This window comes from Seriola lalandi, unplaced genomic scaffold, assembly GCF_002814215.2.
Source record: "Seriola lalandi dorsalis isolate HSWRI2012SDOR001 ecotype SW California unplaced genomic scaffold, Sedor1 jcf7180002054861, whole genome shotgun sequence".
Lineage (NCBI taxonomy): Eukaryota > Metazoa > Chordata > Actinopteri > Carangiformes > Carangidae > Seriola > Seriola lalandi.
The window spans coordinates 2,870,549-2,887,227 of NW_019525414.1; the positions used below are offsets into that span (position 1 = coordinate 2,870,549).

At 39.2% G+C, this 16,679-nt stretch overlaps 1 protein-coding gene across 2 annotated transcripts in view; it reads right to left on the minus strand.

The window, feature by feature from the left end:
• The window catches only part of cntn3a.1 (contactin 3a, tandem duplicate 1), a 72,411-nt gene extending 66,370 nt beyond the window's left edge, over positions 1-6,041 (minus strand). For both annotated transcript variants that reach the window (XM_023427705.1, XM_023427704.1), the window contains exon 1: positions 5,464-6,041. The gene's annotated coding sequence lies outside the window, so the exon portion shown is untranslated. The remainder of the gene's footprint in view (positions 1-5,463) is intronic.
• Between the last annotated feature and the right edge of the window lie 10,638 nt (positions 6,042-16,679).

Sequence of the window (16,679 nt, forward strand, 5' to 3'; positions counted from 1 at the left end):
CCAAGGTTGGAGTGACAGTCATGGCCTAAACATTTCAACAATTTGTATAAATGTCACTGCATTTAAATGTAACACGACAGTGATGACTCCAGCCCCTCATTCTACTAATGCAGATGGCATAAATGGAGGATAACATATGGACACGGATTTACATACTTTCTTTCGGTCTGACTAATAATTTAACTAGTGCTGACCTTGACATGGGGAAGCTGCATATAGCATAATCCATCAAGAGCCTCATGTTCATCACTCTGAAACTGACATTTCAACTCAAGTACTTACAAAACATACTTGTACAACTTGTAAATATCGAGAGGAAATAAGTGGTATCTGCCGAATTCAAATGATTTGACATTAGTTTAATAAAAAATTTAAAAATACTCTGTGCCAAAACACAGGTGATTGATGCTGTGAGATCAAAACATTTTAATTAGAAGCAAGTCATGATGAGAAGATCTGAAAGAGTTGTCATCTCTGACTTCATGATCTGGAGGTAAAATTTCCATAAATATTTCCTGATTGAAGGAATAATGTGTAAATTGCCCAAATGTCACATTATCATAATAAGCAACATCTCAGATGATGTCTAGTCTTAAGTAAAGACATGAATATTACATCCCCTTTTTTTTTTTCCTTTGAAGATCCATCAACACATATACACAGCAGCCAAGACGCTGAGCGTTCGCTTATTCAGGCTTTGCCACTTTTCTCTGTTTTACTCAACTACAAATCAAACGGCTTTAGGTTTTGGACGCAAGAGGAGAACAGGCGCACTCCACACAGAAAGGCGCCAACTGCAAAGTTCAAACCCTGAAACTTCTTGCTGTGAGGTGACAGTGCTAACCACTGCAGCGCCATGCCACCCATGGCTTCAACAATTAATCACAATAGTTGCTGATTAATTTCCTGTCAATCGAAAAATCGAATAATGGATGAATAATTGCAGCTCTAGTCCGTTCCCTGGTGCAGCAATACTAGAATGTCATCTAATCACATGGAATCAACGCTATGTACTGCAACAGCAGAAAGCTTGGGTGTGAAACTGAGCGCTTCATTTTATTTGACGTTTGAGGAAATGCAGCTGCTTTGAAGCAGGTTTCAGATTTGTGGAGACAAAGTGCTCCTCCAAATTTCAGTGTTGTCAAAGTGACACCTCTGTTCCTCATCTCCTCTGACAGCACCAGCTGGAGTTGATAAACCACAGATTTTAGTTCAGTCAGCCGCAGAAGATGACAGTGATGTCAGCTGATTCGACCCTCTCCGCTACATCCGATTTTCCCGCTGCCATCAATTTTTCAGGGCTCAAAAATGTATTAATAGAAGGGTACTCCGGGTCCCTTTGGTTGAAGAGTCCAGATGAAGATAAAAATTCACACTAAAATGCACGAGCAGCCCACACACACACACTCACTCACACCCCTCCACCCCCCCAACCTCCCCCACCCGAGCTCTGAATCATGAATGAGACCAGACTCCCACACTCTGCAGGAACGAGACAAGACCAGGAAAAATGGCATACAATGCTGCATCTTTAATCACCTGAGCTGTGACTTCACTTGATCTGCAGACACCAGCTGGATCAGTGTTTTCCTGCATGTGAGGCTCATCTCACGGCTCTGAGTGCCTCCAGTCATCTAAAATTCATTTTCTGGTGGTGCTGGCGTTGAGACTAGTAGTAGTAGGGAACGTGAAATTTCTCCCTAATCCTGCATACTTTGATTCACCACACACATGAATCAAAGATTTACCAAGCAGCTCTGTGGAAGAGTGGCAGTGATAATGATATCAAGTCCTTAGCAGATGATATTATCTTGCAGTTCCAGTACGGGTTCTTTTACACTAAATATTCCATGACTAAAAATATACTGTACACTGTACACAGTTTAAAGACAGCAATTACGATTTTCTCAGTTTGCTTTTTGACAGTGGTGCCTGTTATACACTTGACCAAGACTATACTTTTGTTCTTTAAAGGTTTACAGATTTTGCGGATATTTTTCTTTCATCGTAGAACTGACACGGCCGTTGCTATGTGTTAAGTAGGTGTCATATCTGTTGGATCCATAAAACATGTTTTTAGCCTCCTGTACAATTTTAACATGAAAAGATTGAGTGTACTTTCAAGTACTTTCAAGTACTTTCAAAGGTGTTTTGAAGGTGCTTTTGCTTGTACTGACTCCCACAGAGTTCCACAAGTTCCACAGAGATAAAAAAAAAAGTCAGAAAAAAAACTTAACTTCCCCCTGCCAATCTTGCTTTTTACGAACCTATGCAGCTATAACCAATAAGCTCAAAACTTCTGAGTTGATGCTTTTATATGTGCCAACCCCATTTTTATTTTTCCTTCCTCACAAATGGCAAACCACGGGAGTCACGGAAGTGCCAACATATTCCCCAGCCAAGATTCTACCTCAAATAGTGGCACAAGACAAAGAGACTAATGGTGTTTTGATCTAAGCACACAAGCCGGAGGCATGACATAACACATGCCAGCTTCTTCATTTCTCCAGACCGCACCAGGGGCACTCCACGAAAACGCTCCTCCCATTCTCCCCTGTGACAAGACCAACTGAGTGTGTTGAAAAGGTTCTTCCTGCTCACACACATGCTCCAAGCTCCAAGTATTAATATAATGATACACACATACTATAATTTACACATCATTTTAGATGTATGTATCAAAAAGTTTCTGAACATCCTTTACTATTTTATTCTTATTATTATTAATTAATGATTGAATGGTTAAACCTCAAGCAATTACTTCATTGTATGCGCACTAAAATAACAAACAGATAAGAGTGAAGTGACAAATGGATGTTACTTACTTGTTTATTAGTGAAAACCTACATGTGACTGGGATGGCCCAGATTTTAATCACTCTAATTGGGCACTTGCAGCAAACATACTGTCTATTTGTCTTAGAGCTGATGCGAGCTCGGACTAATTCTGTTTTTATTTAGGCACAAGTGGTTGACAATGCCAGTGCACCTGCCTTTCTAAGGTAGTAATTAAGGATCCCATTAGGATTTAAGAGCCTGCCAGTTAATAGCTCCTTAAATACACAGATTTGGGTCTTTGGTGAAAAACTGGTAGCAGTTATCATGGGAGGCAATTTGATGTCCATGACAGAGAAATGCATGCTGTTATTACCGTTACAGATAAAACATCCTCTTACAGACAAAAGACCTGAAGTGACTGTGAGCACGGTGGCTTCAGGCATCTATCCCAACTGGTAGCACTATGACTGCCACACACCTGAAAGACTGTACTGTATTGTAAAAAGATATACACTGTGGCCCAATTTAACAGTACATAAAGAATAAGGTTTAATGTTACACTACATTGTTTTGGCGGTTACTACAAAACACGTGAACATGTATTTCTTTTTTTCATAGAAGACGTGCAGTGATTATCAACCAAACTACAACTTTGGAACAGCAAGTAGATATGTCTTTCCTATATCTATTGTCTATTTTGTCTGCGTGGTTGCATTTTTTATGTATAACATACGTTGTTTTTTTCCTAGTGTAAACACGCTACATACTCAATACACACTGAGGAATAGTACATAATGTGCAGCTGAAAACAGAGCTGTAGACAGTCATTGTTCCATGGTATTTCATCGTAAAATCTGAGCATTAGACAATAATTTGCACAGTAGCATATCACATATATACATTTCAGACATTTCTTGAGCAGAGAAAATCATTTTTACTGATATTTCACTGCCAGCAGAAAATTATGTTTATGGATGGACACGTCTCTGAGGATGCCACTGACTCAAAAAGGAGGAGGAGGTTGAAACATGAACTTTAGAGTTCCCCCACTGAGCGGTGCCTGGTGTGCATGACAAAATGCAAAAACAACATGTGTAAATACTTAAGTATTTGGATGCAGGGGAAATTATCTGCATTCTGATTCATACAAATCCGGGCAGTTGATTTTAAACCCTTTAAGGCAATAGGTAAGCATATGGCCACAGTTTTGTATTGCTGCTGTTCAGCTAACAGACTGTATATTACTGCAAAGAGTCACAGAAGATATACTGTAGAATTTACTAGGTTCCCTTGAACCGTAACTGCTACTGTTCCAGTTGTACTTAAATTGAATAAAAGATTATAGCCTACAGTTTAACTCTGCAGTTCAAATGTTGGTGGTCCGCTACACTCCTTTGTTTTGACATGAAGTAACAGAAATCCTGTGGATCACCCTTCTACCAATGCTTACCAGTTGTGATAAAATCCTAGAACACGACAATCCCTGCCTGAACACATCATAATGCACATGATTTTGTCTGCATCAGCCTTCCTCGGTGCATGTGCATTTCTCCAGTTCTCATGCAGAGCAGGCTCCACTTAGTGGGGTGCTATGAACTTCATGTTCCACCCTCCTCCTCTTCCTGACCCAGTGACATCATCAGAAAGGTGTCCTGCCATAAACACACTTCCCCAAGGAGATGTGTAGTAGCTCTACTATTCCAGACACTTGAAAAAGAAAAGGTAAGAGGAGTAACTGCACTCAGGAGCAGCGTTTACTGGAAGCAACTAAACCTTACCTTTGGGTAGAAACAGTTATGCCCAAAGAACATCCAGCTGGCACACTTTCAACATGAAACTAAAGACAGTGAGATTTCCCTGCAAACAGGGGGTGAAATGAGGCAAAACACATTTTGCCACAGGTAAGACTTAACTATAGAAAGAACCATGTCTAATTCCTAAGCCACAAATAATTTACTTAATAGCAGAATCATAATGTGCAAAGCAGCTCCCTCTCTGACATATGGACACATGAGAATAACTATTTCCAACTGAGTCATGCGCTAAAGGACTTCAGACAATCTGAACTGCAATCAAGCTTGGTGCTCGGTGCAATCAAAGACAGTCCGGGATGATGTGACTGGACTGAGTCCAATCCCCTGTTGATCACTGAAGTCAAATGAGGTCTGCCAGAGGTTTTAAATGAGCAAGAATTGTTAGGTGGATTTGTTTCCCGTTACAGAAGAGATACATGGATTAAGTGATGACCATGGCAATTAGAGGACATAGAGAATGTTATTATGTTTAATATAGAAATTGTACAACTCAAGTGAGAAATGGACAACTGGGTTTTTTTTTTTCTAATTGACGCGTGGTCATAAAGGCATGAGCACAAATATGACATGTGCAATTACACGCCGAACATGATTTAACAACGGTGTGCTGCCTACTATTGTCTGTGAGAGAGAGAAAAAACATAATCATAGTCCAATAACCCAAACATGACAGTCGGCATGCTGATAGTTTTATTGAATGTCTAAAATATGAGGTTTTGCACTGTAATTATCTTCGATGGCATAAGTGGAAGTTTGTGTTGACTGACAGCCTGATGATTGCACTGACCGAAAACAAGCAATAACGGTTCGGGGGGAATGGAAATAAGATTTTACACAGAATACAGAGAAAGCAAACAGTTGTAATTGTTTACCTGAGAAAGTCCCCTGCGGTGTTTGCTGATGTTTATCCCTTCTCGGATATCCATGTTACACCGCGCATCTCCTCACTCCTGCCTCAGCCCAGTAGCTCCCAGCATCGAGTACGACGGCGACAGTTAAGTTCGGTTCCCCAACTCGTTCCCGTAGAAATGGAGCCAAACTCCTCTCGTGTCTTTACCCTGTTGTTAGGACGAGCTACCCAACACGTTAGCGTTCACTCTTTCCACCCTCAGTCCCTTCGGTGTTTTTAGAGTCGGGGTTAGTTGCTAGCAGCCTGCTCCTCCGCTCCCCACACTCTCCGTTCTCCGGTACGTTCATTGAGGGAACCGTGGCTCTCCTGCCCGCACCGCTGATACTAACCAAACCCGGCAGCGGTGGCTTCTTCGAACGGAATTGTGCGGTGTGAAGGTTTTTAAAATTTCACAGAACAATGTTTTTTTTTTTTGTTTTTTGGGGGTTTTTTTGGGAGGGGGCCGGGCAGAAAAAAAGTGTTCACGGTCTGGTTGCGTCGGTGTTCAGTCTCAGCGTCCGGCTCGTCCACAGGAGGAGGACTGTGGCTGCCTGCGCGCGCGGCGGCAGTGGCACATGGGACATCAGAGGTGGATATGAAGCCTAGTTGTAATTTATTTATTTATTTATTTATTTATTTATTTATTTATTTATTTATTTATTTATTTATTTCCACGCTGCAGGTTTGCACCACCTTCTCCTCATCGCCCTGTCCTCACGAGGACTCACGAGCCTGTAAATGATCTTTCTTATCTGAAGATGCTGTTTATTTATTTATTTATTTATTTATTTATTTATCCATGTGTTTGTTTCTGGGTAGTAACAACAGCAGAAATTAAACATGTTTCTTTTATTATAGCAATTATAGGTGTTTGGAAGCTCTACTTAGCCTACGCAAAAGAAAGAAAAAAACACTTTAAGTATAGGCTATTATCAAAATGATGTGGCTCTTGTGTATTTCACTATACTATAGGCCTACTATTACTAAATATATATACAATTGTATATACTATACTACTGATGCATTAAAGTGCAGCATTTTATAGGTTAAGGTAGAGCGAACTGTATCTACTTATTGTAATCTTTGATCGTTTTGTTAATTATGACTGCATCATATTTTATGAATGGTCATATATTTTGTATGTATAATCGTAAAGCCCCCTCCACACCCACACACAGGTGTTTTCACTTACCTTTCCTAATGAGAGCTCCTCTCTGTGTAGACCTGTCCAGACTCTGCTTGATTGACATGTCCCTCACACTTCTGTTGATTTAGTTGTTCCTGTGAGGGTTTTGGTAACATCACTTATTCAGCAGCATAGCACCACCCAACACACTGCAAAGGATTTGAAAAATATACCTTGCAGATAAATGTAACCTATAGTGGAGTAAGCAGTACAATTATTCCTTCTGAAGTGAAGTAGCGCTATAAAGTAGCAAAACTTGGAAGTACTTTTTACTTCAGTAAAAAACATGAATAAGAGTCCAAAGTTTGTGAAGGGAAACTTGAGATTGTTTTATTGTCTTGGGCTGCTGTCAACAACGGTAACACACACAGGCCTGGCAAAACAATGCAGAATCAGCACTTATTGAAAAAGAGCTAAAACTCTAGAGTAACTCATTACACAGGTAACAGTCGCCTGTACACAGCCCACAGTAATGTCAGCCCTGTGTACTGTAAGTTCATCACAGTGATGGAAAGTAACATTTACTCAAGTATTTTTGAAGTTTTCTATACTGAGGTGCTTGTACTTTAGAATTTCAACTTTATATGTTACTTACATGTTCATGTAATAACCCAAAAATAAAATATAACGTAATATAAATCTCAGAACTGAAACTGACAATTCTGCAGAATGGCTTAGTGACACGATGAAAAAATTGCTTTTGATACTTGCTTCTAATGCTTCTGTACTTTTATTTAAGAAAAATCCTAAACATGACTTTAACGAATGTGTATTTTGAATTATGGTACCACTGTCTCCTAAGAAAAGGATGGGAGTAGCATGCTTCTTCCACAACTGGTTCAACTTGTGGTCAAGTTACAGTTGGTTATACTGCTTTTGTGTAAATTAAAGACAACTTGGTAATAGATGATGTTGCTTGTTGCTTGTCTCCTGGTGCTTTAAAGGCATATAAAAAAAGTCATTACAGTGTCAATAAAAAAGCATAAATGCCAAAAAAAAAGGCATTCCACCTTCAATAGCAGCAGTAGCAACTGTGATAAAATGATTCATGGTTGCATCGATTTTTAATGAGGTGTTAACATTATTTTTTCACCCCTTGTATATGGTATAACTAATTAACATAAAATTAAAAACAAAAAAACACAAAAAACAAAAGAGCTGTGCCCGTAGTGACACATCTTTGTCAGTTAATATGAGATATGATCATGCACTTGTTTCTCATCATTACTGCTACAGAAAACAGGAAAGACTGCCAGCTCATAAAGTTTAAACAGTCAGAACTTGTATGCCTCTGGCTCATAATGCACTCATAATGTTGAGTGGGATTTAAGAGAATCTACTTCTGTTTGAGCCAATGGGAGAGTGATAATTACAGAAGAAATTAATGAATGCCCTGCTGAGTCTTGGAAAGGCAAAAAGAAAAAGAAATATTTGAATTAACCTACTGAATCCTTAGCCACCCGTGCACATAGCTAATAATGGCACATCAAAGCTCTAAGGAAAACTTAATAGTATAGCCACCCTAAACACAAATATCTGCAAACAGGATTGAATATCTCTTAACGTAATAATTCTTACGGCCGGAGGGAAATTTTCTTATCGTTTCACTGTGATGATTTCTTCCGAAGAAAAAACGAACTGAATTTTATGTCATGCAGTTTTTACTAATTTCTCTCTCCTCTCAATGGGGACGAATGCTGCATGTGACCAGGCTTGTGTGACAATGAGCTTTTCATTGTTATTGGGAAGATGTCAATTAAATACACGAATTATGTTTGTCCTGTGGCAGTAAATGAGTTGCTGTAATGAGCAACTTAGAGCTGCCAGGGGTCAGAGGGACGAGCAGTTTCAGGGCTGTCTCTGAGAGCAAGAAAAAGGAAAAATTATTCTGCCACACACTCTTTTAGACACATGATGTTAATATTGTCTATAATTAAAACATTTCCACTGATTTGTACTTGTCTTACTGTGAGGTATCAAGCTCCTTTTATCTGCCACTGAGTCTCCACTCTGCTTTCATGGAGATCTATAATAGCTCATATGTTATCTTCTGAATCTCTTCCTCGATGTTTAACTTGATGAAATGAACTGCCTGTGACTCTAGGAGAGTAAATCACATATTAAATCTTGTTGAAAAGTAAAGTCAAACAACAGAATGGCTCCAAAAAATTAGGTCTTATGTTGTATCGCCACACTATGAAAGTAGCAAATTACCTGTGTTTTCGTTGCCCTTAATAGGTAGTTTCTTTGTGGAGGCTATTTTGGAGACAGAAACTAATCATTAGCCAAAAAGCCATCTACAAAAAGCCAGCTACAGCCAGTATCTAGTTTGTAAATCAGACTGTATATGAAAAGATTGCAGCTAAATCAATTCAACATTGGACACACTCCGTGTTCTTGTCACACAGATCATCACAACCTTGTTTTTACTTTAGAATTTTTCTCCTCAACCTGCATTTTAGGTGAAACTGGTTTCATTGATGCTCTGGAGAAGTAACTAAGTTGAAGAGGGATTTTATACTGACCCTCTAACATCTGTTAAAGCACAGTTTCTGGCGCAGTTTCTGGTGGACTGAGTTGTGCATTGACTGAGTTGGGGCAAATCCTCCCTGCACTTGTCTCTGCATGATGCCAGTCCATTTTAATCAAATCAAGCACAGTCAGCAGCTCAGTCACCTGCTCAGTGTTGCAGATAACACACTGGAGTTTATCCTTAGGACAGAAGGATCTGGAGCTAAATGCAGGACTGATGCCTGATGTGAGATTCTCTCTGTTACTGACCTGCAGCACTGGGCCAGGAAAGATTGTGTGATTGTGTTTTTCATATTTCTTTGTTCATTTAATGCTGCTGATGATATCGGGCTCCACAAGATTTCTTTGCACACATTTTCAAATATAAAATACTAATTATATCATGGCTTGGCTCAATACATGATGGCTATTATTTACTGATGAGATGTACATCCATATTAATCCAGCATGCCCAGCATATCAAAATTTTAAATTCAATATTCAATCAATAGCCAATGTCAATCCATCTTGCTAAATGTCCAGAGCTGTAATACCTTGGCTGAGAGACTACATACTAACTGTCTTGTTGTAAATCATGTGTGCCATATAGGCTTCTGCTTTGACTGGTCCCCACAGAGGTGGCTGCTGGAAAAAGCGAGTTTCAGATGTGCAAGAATAGCGTAGGATCATGGGAGTTGTTTCTGCAAGTTTGGATTCCATCAGTGTCAGTGGTTCAGGAAATCAAACACACCTGGTGATTATAACCTTTAAAAGCACTGAATAAAGCAGTTTCACAGTTCAGTGTATGACCAACGCTGTGCAGAGGACCCAAGATGGCAGGGAAGAGTTGGACGCTTAGATTGCTGCTAACCTTTGTTTTGATTGTTTTCTTTGATAACTTATGAACCAGACGTGTAGGAGGTTATTACCAGCAGCTGGATTATCCACAGAGGTGTCCTCCTCTCCACAACAAATGGACCAGGGCATTAAAACTGGTAGAGACACCCATAAAGCAAGTTCCAGCGGCTCAACTGGTAGAGCACGTACCACAAAGGCTTAGTCCGAGCCGCAGCGACCGAGGTTCGAGTCCGACCCGTGGCCCGTATGTCATCCTTCTCTCTCTACAAGACTTTCCTGTCTCTCTCACTGTAGCGATCTAAATAAAGGCAAAAATAACCTTAAAAAATCAGTAATTCGCCAACACATGACGTGTCAGAGCAGCTGGAAACTGAGACGGTTTACCTTTGTTTTTTTAATAATTCTGACCCAGACGTTCAGCAGGTTTTTATCGACAGATAAATTATCCACAGAGGTGTCCTCCTCTCCATAACAAACTGACCAAGGGATTAAGACTGGTAAAGAAATAAAGCAATTTCACTTTAAAAATCAGCGATTCGACGACGCTCTTCAGTGACACAGGACAGGACGTCTGCAGCAGCTGTGAGCTGAGCTGTCTAACATTTCCTCAGCTTGTTTCTCTGGTAACTTCAGATCCAGACGTCCGACGACTAAAATCCTTCATCTGGTTCAAATATATAATTGAAGACCTCCAAGGTGTAAAAAGTGTATGTGGCTTAAAACTAGATAAAAGTCCATTTTGAGCTTCTGGCAGGAAACCACAACGTTGATGTATGTGTATAGAGGATATGATGTCATTGACAGGTGACAAAATGACACGTACCATTACTATGATTAAAATTACGCATTTCTCTTGGTCTGCTGGAAACATTTGGGATAGCGTAAGTACACAACTCAAAAAATATATATAACAAAGGTGTACTCATTTTTAGACATTTTAATGTAGAAAACTTACATATTATAACTTTAAGCTGTATATGTAAACATTTAAATACTGTCTACCAAAGAGAATAATACAAGAGAAAAAAAAAAATCCCCAAATTTAATGTAAACTAACAATGTAACATTTAATTGCATCCATGTTATGGAGTAAGAAGGGTTAGGAGCCATACTATGTATTTATAGTACAACGTTTAATATCAAAGTAAGGCAGGGATTTCTACAAGGTTTATCCATTAACCTAATCCACGAGACAAAAGAGAAAAACTTTGAAGTTCATATGGCAAACTTGTTCACATCCAACAGATAAAAAACAACATTAACATTAGTTCAGAATCCTGTTTGTGTCCATCTGATGAATGTTAGTCCAATATTAACTCTTAACTCTGGCCAACCCCTGAGGGAAATACCAGGCCCTTTAACTGCTAAATGCTCCACTGTGTTCACCAGCTAGTCACTGACTTTATCTGCTTTTGGGCGCCTGTGCAGGTTGTGTGTACCTTGGGTTTATCTGAGCTTTTTTGCTGAAAAAAAAAGATGAAATGAGAGTGGAGAAAGTGAAACAGAACCGTCAAGCTGCAGGCCATGTCACCAAAACACTTAGCTGAAAGTCACCGCTCACTGGAGCTGAGAGACACTGCAGACTCAGGTGATAATTATCACTAAGCTTCTTGTACTGTTAGTCACAACACACAAGCAATATGAACATATGTCATGATGAAAATTTAGCATTCAGTTCAGTGAATTCTGATCTCCACAGTTTCATCTCCCCGTTATTGATCGAACAGTATGATGCAAGAATGTTCCCCCCTCTTTCCAGCTCAAAGGGCTGAAGCTCACAAGACAAGCGTTGCTCATAAACTGAAAAAAAAGCTTGATGGACAAATTAAGACATACTGTCACAGATGTACAGTGAGAGTAGGAGAGGAAAAAAAAAAACACACATCCCAGTGGTACATCCGTGCTTGCAGCCTGGTGTTTGACAGGTAGCTGCCTTCAATTTGTCAGGAAGTCTGATATCTGCTCACTCATTGAGGGATTAATGTGTATAGCTGCAGGATAATAATGTTGAAAGCACAGGTTAAGTTCACAGATGGGATCCAGGAGGAGAAACATACAGGGCTTGTGTTGACTTCATATTTCATATAATGTAGGCATAGGGGGAATTCCAAAGAACAGATTTGTATCAGGCTTCATTCTGATTAAAGTGAAAATAATATAAAGCAGCAATTAGAAATAGAAATATTATATGCCACCACCGAATATATTTTGAAGGAAGCACAATAGCTGTGTGATTTACATTCACTGGCTGTATTTTTTTCCAATCCAGATGTCAAAAAGTAGGACAATGGGGTCACAAGACATTGGCCCCAATTTTCCAATGACACACTTTGAGTTTTGAGTTTGCTTTGAGAAGCCTAAATATATGAGGAGTGGATAGAAAACTATTTAAATATGTTGGCAGTTTTTTAGATGCATTTAGTATGAACATTTCCTTGTAATGTCTATTGATGTTTATATAGTTTTTTATGTATCTGAATATAATTTTCAGAGTTGGAAATGTGGTCAGCCTACATTCTCAGATTACTTGTTCTGGAAAGATTTTTGCCTTACCCAAGCGGAGGTGACATTATTAAACAGCTGATGAAAAGAGAGTGGGATGTGAACCTTTAATGCTATAGAGCCTAATGGTCTAGTACTGGAAGAGTCTATTTTTAAGATAAAAAAAAACATCTTGTTTTTATACCTACAGGTAATTCTCCTTTATAAAATAAGAGCTGAGACACAGCAGATCCCCCCTCGTCCAACCACACAATGTTCTGTCAGTATTTGATTTTGTATAGGCTGTATACTGCCATATCATCTGCCCATGTTTGTTTATGATTTATGCTCTCATATTGTTTTGAACTTGTGATCCTCCTAACGTGTTGTACCTGAAGTTGCTATTTGTATATACTGTACATCCATATTTGTACATATACAGTTTCTACTTTATACTGTATATCAAACTTTTGTAACTATATCACTGTGTTCATCTGTTGCTGATCATATGAGCAAACCCTAAGAAACCACAAAGTCTGCAAGTTTTTAAAAACTGAATAAATGCAGTTTTTTCAATTTCTGTGGCAGTCTTCATGAGTGCAGCTGAACTGACAAACAGTATTTTGACAGAGATACTCATTATCTAATGATGTATGTCTAATACCAAGCAAGCGCTCAGAATTACTTCCACGAGAAGAGTTGACTATTTCTTGCTAATTAGTCATGTTAGTTTGAAATAGTGTAACTCAAGGGCTTTGATATTGATTTGTGACTCCTGGCTCCATGGGCCAAATTGTCTGGGTGGGAGATATCTCGCAGAAAATCAAGAGGTTGAGGTTTTCAGCCTTCACTTGCTGCACACTAATGACTGTCTTGCCAAAGCATTTAACCTTGAGCCAATCTGTCTTCTCACTTAGAAAAGCAGAGTTCTTGAACCATGAAATAGAGGTAGTTGTCCCTCTGAAAGGAGGTTACAACCCACACTACTTCAAGATTAATCAATTACTGGCATTTCAAATGTCATGAAGTCATTGGCTGGAATCATTATCAGAACCTCCTTATTTGAGTCTGGTTTTTTTTTATGTTTACTTTCGCAATCATTTCCTTACGAATAAGAAACTCAAGTGCCTATGTACCCAGCTGTCTCTATGCAGCCAGGGAGATATGTGAAAGGGGATGAAAGAAGGTGGCAAATCACCCACTGAATGTAACAAAGTATCAAAGCAAAACCTTTATGCAGAAAATTCCCTCTGCAATTTCATTTATGTGTGTGTGTGTGTGTGTGTGTGTGTGTGTGTGTGTATGGGCGGGGTGGGGTGGGAAGGAACACTGAGAACGAGACACGTGTACATACACTCATTATTATTTAGTAAAAGACTCACGTCTGTATGTATTTGCATCTGTGTGTGATTAGTGCAACTAAGCAGCCATGCACTCGCATGTGCATGTGTGACTCCTAACACACACATGCATGTGTATGCTTGTCTGTACTCACTTGTGACTCTTAATGGTCAGGATTAGGAAAATAATGTTTAATGTGTCTGAAGCAGGAAAGTCAGTAAATCAGTCTGCATTGACCTATCAATGAATGCGGTTCTTACGGTATCTGCTGTCCACAGCTACTTTATACCGTATGAAAAGTTTCTCCTTCAGGTCATTAAAACTGTACAGCATGTGAATAAGTGCAGAGTGCAGTGCCATTACGCACAGCCATTCACTGTGTTTGCTCATATTAAATTGCCTTAAAACCACACTAGGCCTGAGGCATAAGCATACAGACCTCTACACACATAAGATCAGTCTGTTATAACTAGATGTTCTGCTTTTTTATGAGCCTATCGTGAGCTCTGGAAACATCTCCCTTTTAAAAACACACCAGACTCCACTGATAAAAACAATAATTTTATCTTGCAGTACGGTATTATTGTGTGACTTTCAGTGGTGGCAGAAGTATTCAGATCCTTTACTTGAGTAAAAATATCTTGCAAATAAAGAAAAAATAAACTACAATTAATTGAGGCAGAGACCCAACAGCAAATTCGTGTTCTGTGATATAAAATCACTATGTTTGTCAATGGACGCTGGTGGCTTTGAACATGGTGATAAAACAGCTGTTTCTAGTTAAATAAAAAGGATCTTACTCTTTAACAAAAAGGTCTGTTGCTGTAGGATTCTTATCTGTAATGTGGTCACGTATTACACCAATATGGACCTGTCAGTGGCACAAAACGAGCAATGTAGTGGACATACTTTGGCGAGAGTCATGCGTGCACATATGCATGCGTATGCAAGTGCAGTCGCAGGATGCACACACAAACACACCAAAACATGCATGCCTGTGTGTTAGGTGTCACATGTGCACGCGTATGTGTAATCGCACACAGACACACATACATACATACATACACACACATATGGGACTTTTAGTAAATAATCACACGTATGTATGTGCGTTTCGTCCTCTATGTCCCTTATCACCCCCATACTGTGTATGTGTGTGTGTGTGTGTGTGTGTGTGTGTGTGTTTGTGTGTGTGTTTGTGTGTGTGCACACCTGTGGAAATTACATTTTTTATCACATTTCTGAAAGAGAGTCTGAAATGCACCGAAGAGGATTTATATGATACCCATCCCCTCGAGCTTCTAGTGTCTGTGGTGGCTAGGGAAATATGCCAGATTTGAAGTGACAGCTACCTCTTCGAAGTACAAACTGACAGTGACAAAAAGACAGTTTCAAACATTGTTAAGCATAAAAACTGGAAAAAGGTAAAAGGTATTCTCTAGCTGTGTGTGTGTGTGTGTGTGTGTGTGTGTGTCTGTGTGTGTGTGTGTGTGTGTGTGTGTGCACGCACATACACGTATGGGCTTGTTTTGCTATACTGAAAATGCCCCATGATGATGTATTAAACTGTGCCCCACTGTTGAGTTTGTGTGTGTGTGTGTACTGCTTTGGCAATACAGGTTTCTGATCTGTCATGCCAATAAAGCTTATTTGAATATTTGAATATGAATTTGTGTTTGTGTACGTTGCAGGGTGGCCGTGCAAATATGTGTGAAATGCATGCCCTTGAGGTGTTTTCACTAATTTGTATGTGAGAGGTACAGTGCTAGTCAAAAGTTTTAGAACACCCCATATTCCTCCAGTTTTTATTGAAATTGAAGCAGTTCAACTCCAGTGAGAAGGTAAGTGGTAAACTGCCCAAGGTAAATAAAAAAGAAAAAAAACATTTAAACCTCCAAAAACTGAAATCATGTATAAAACACATCCCTTTTTCAGGGTTTAATAATTGGTTAACTTACAGCTTTCCTGCAGGTGCCCCAAATATAGTTGATGACCTATAAACCCTCTGTCTGTATAAAAGCAGTGCTGAAATAAACTGTAGTACTATATCCTCTGATGCATTATTAGGACAATACTGTACTGCAGGAAGTAGTACTGTATACTTCGATGGTAAAAATGGTGAGGAACAGACAAATAACTAAGGAAGACAGACTGGTTGGTCAGGGGTTCATCCCACAGCAAGATAATGGCCCAATATATTAGAGGAAGAGAAGCAGATGGTGGCCTCTCATGATCGAAGAGCAGCACAGCCTTCAGATTTAAACCCCATGGATCTGGTTTAGGATGAACTGGACAGAAGGTGAAAGTAAAGCAAACTACAAGTGCAACACATTTGCGGGAGCTTCTGTAGCAGTTGGGACAAACTTTCGAGAACAATCTTTCAAAGAACGTCTCGAGTGTGTTCAGCTGCTGGATGAGTCACAGATTTAGATTAAATTTAAGATTCCATGATGCCTTTCTTTATTTTCTATCTTTATTTATTTGCTCTGTGCTTTAATTTCTAAAACACATACATTGAATTATCTAAATTTAAACAATAGCAGGAAAAATGGAGGAGGTGTTTTGACCAATAGTGGATATGGGAGATTTATGTGTTTATGTTTATTTTATGTATTCTATATTTTTTCCTACATATTTACGTGCAAGCCACTCTCTTGGAGCATACAAAGACCACGCACTTTGAGGTACATTTTATGTGGGAGTGGCATTCAGATATTTAGCCTGAACCTATCAGTATCAGTGTCAGTGATTATAATTACACAATACACATTAGCTTTTATCCTTACTAAGTTAAGCCAGAAAACCCTGCAGGCCCACAGAAA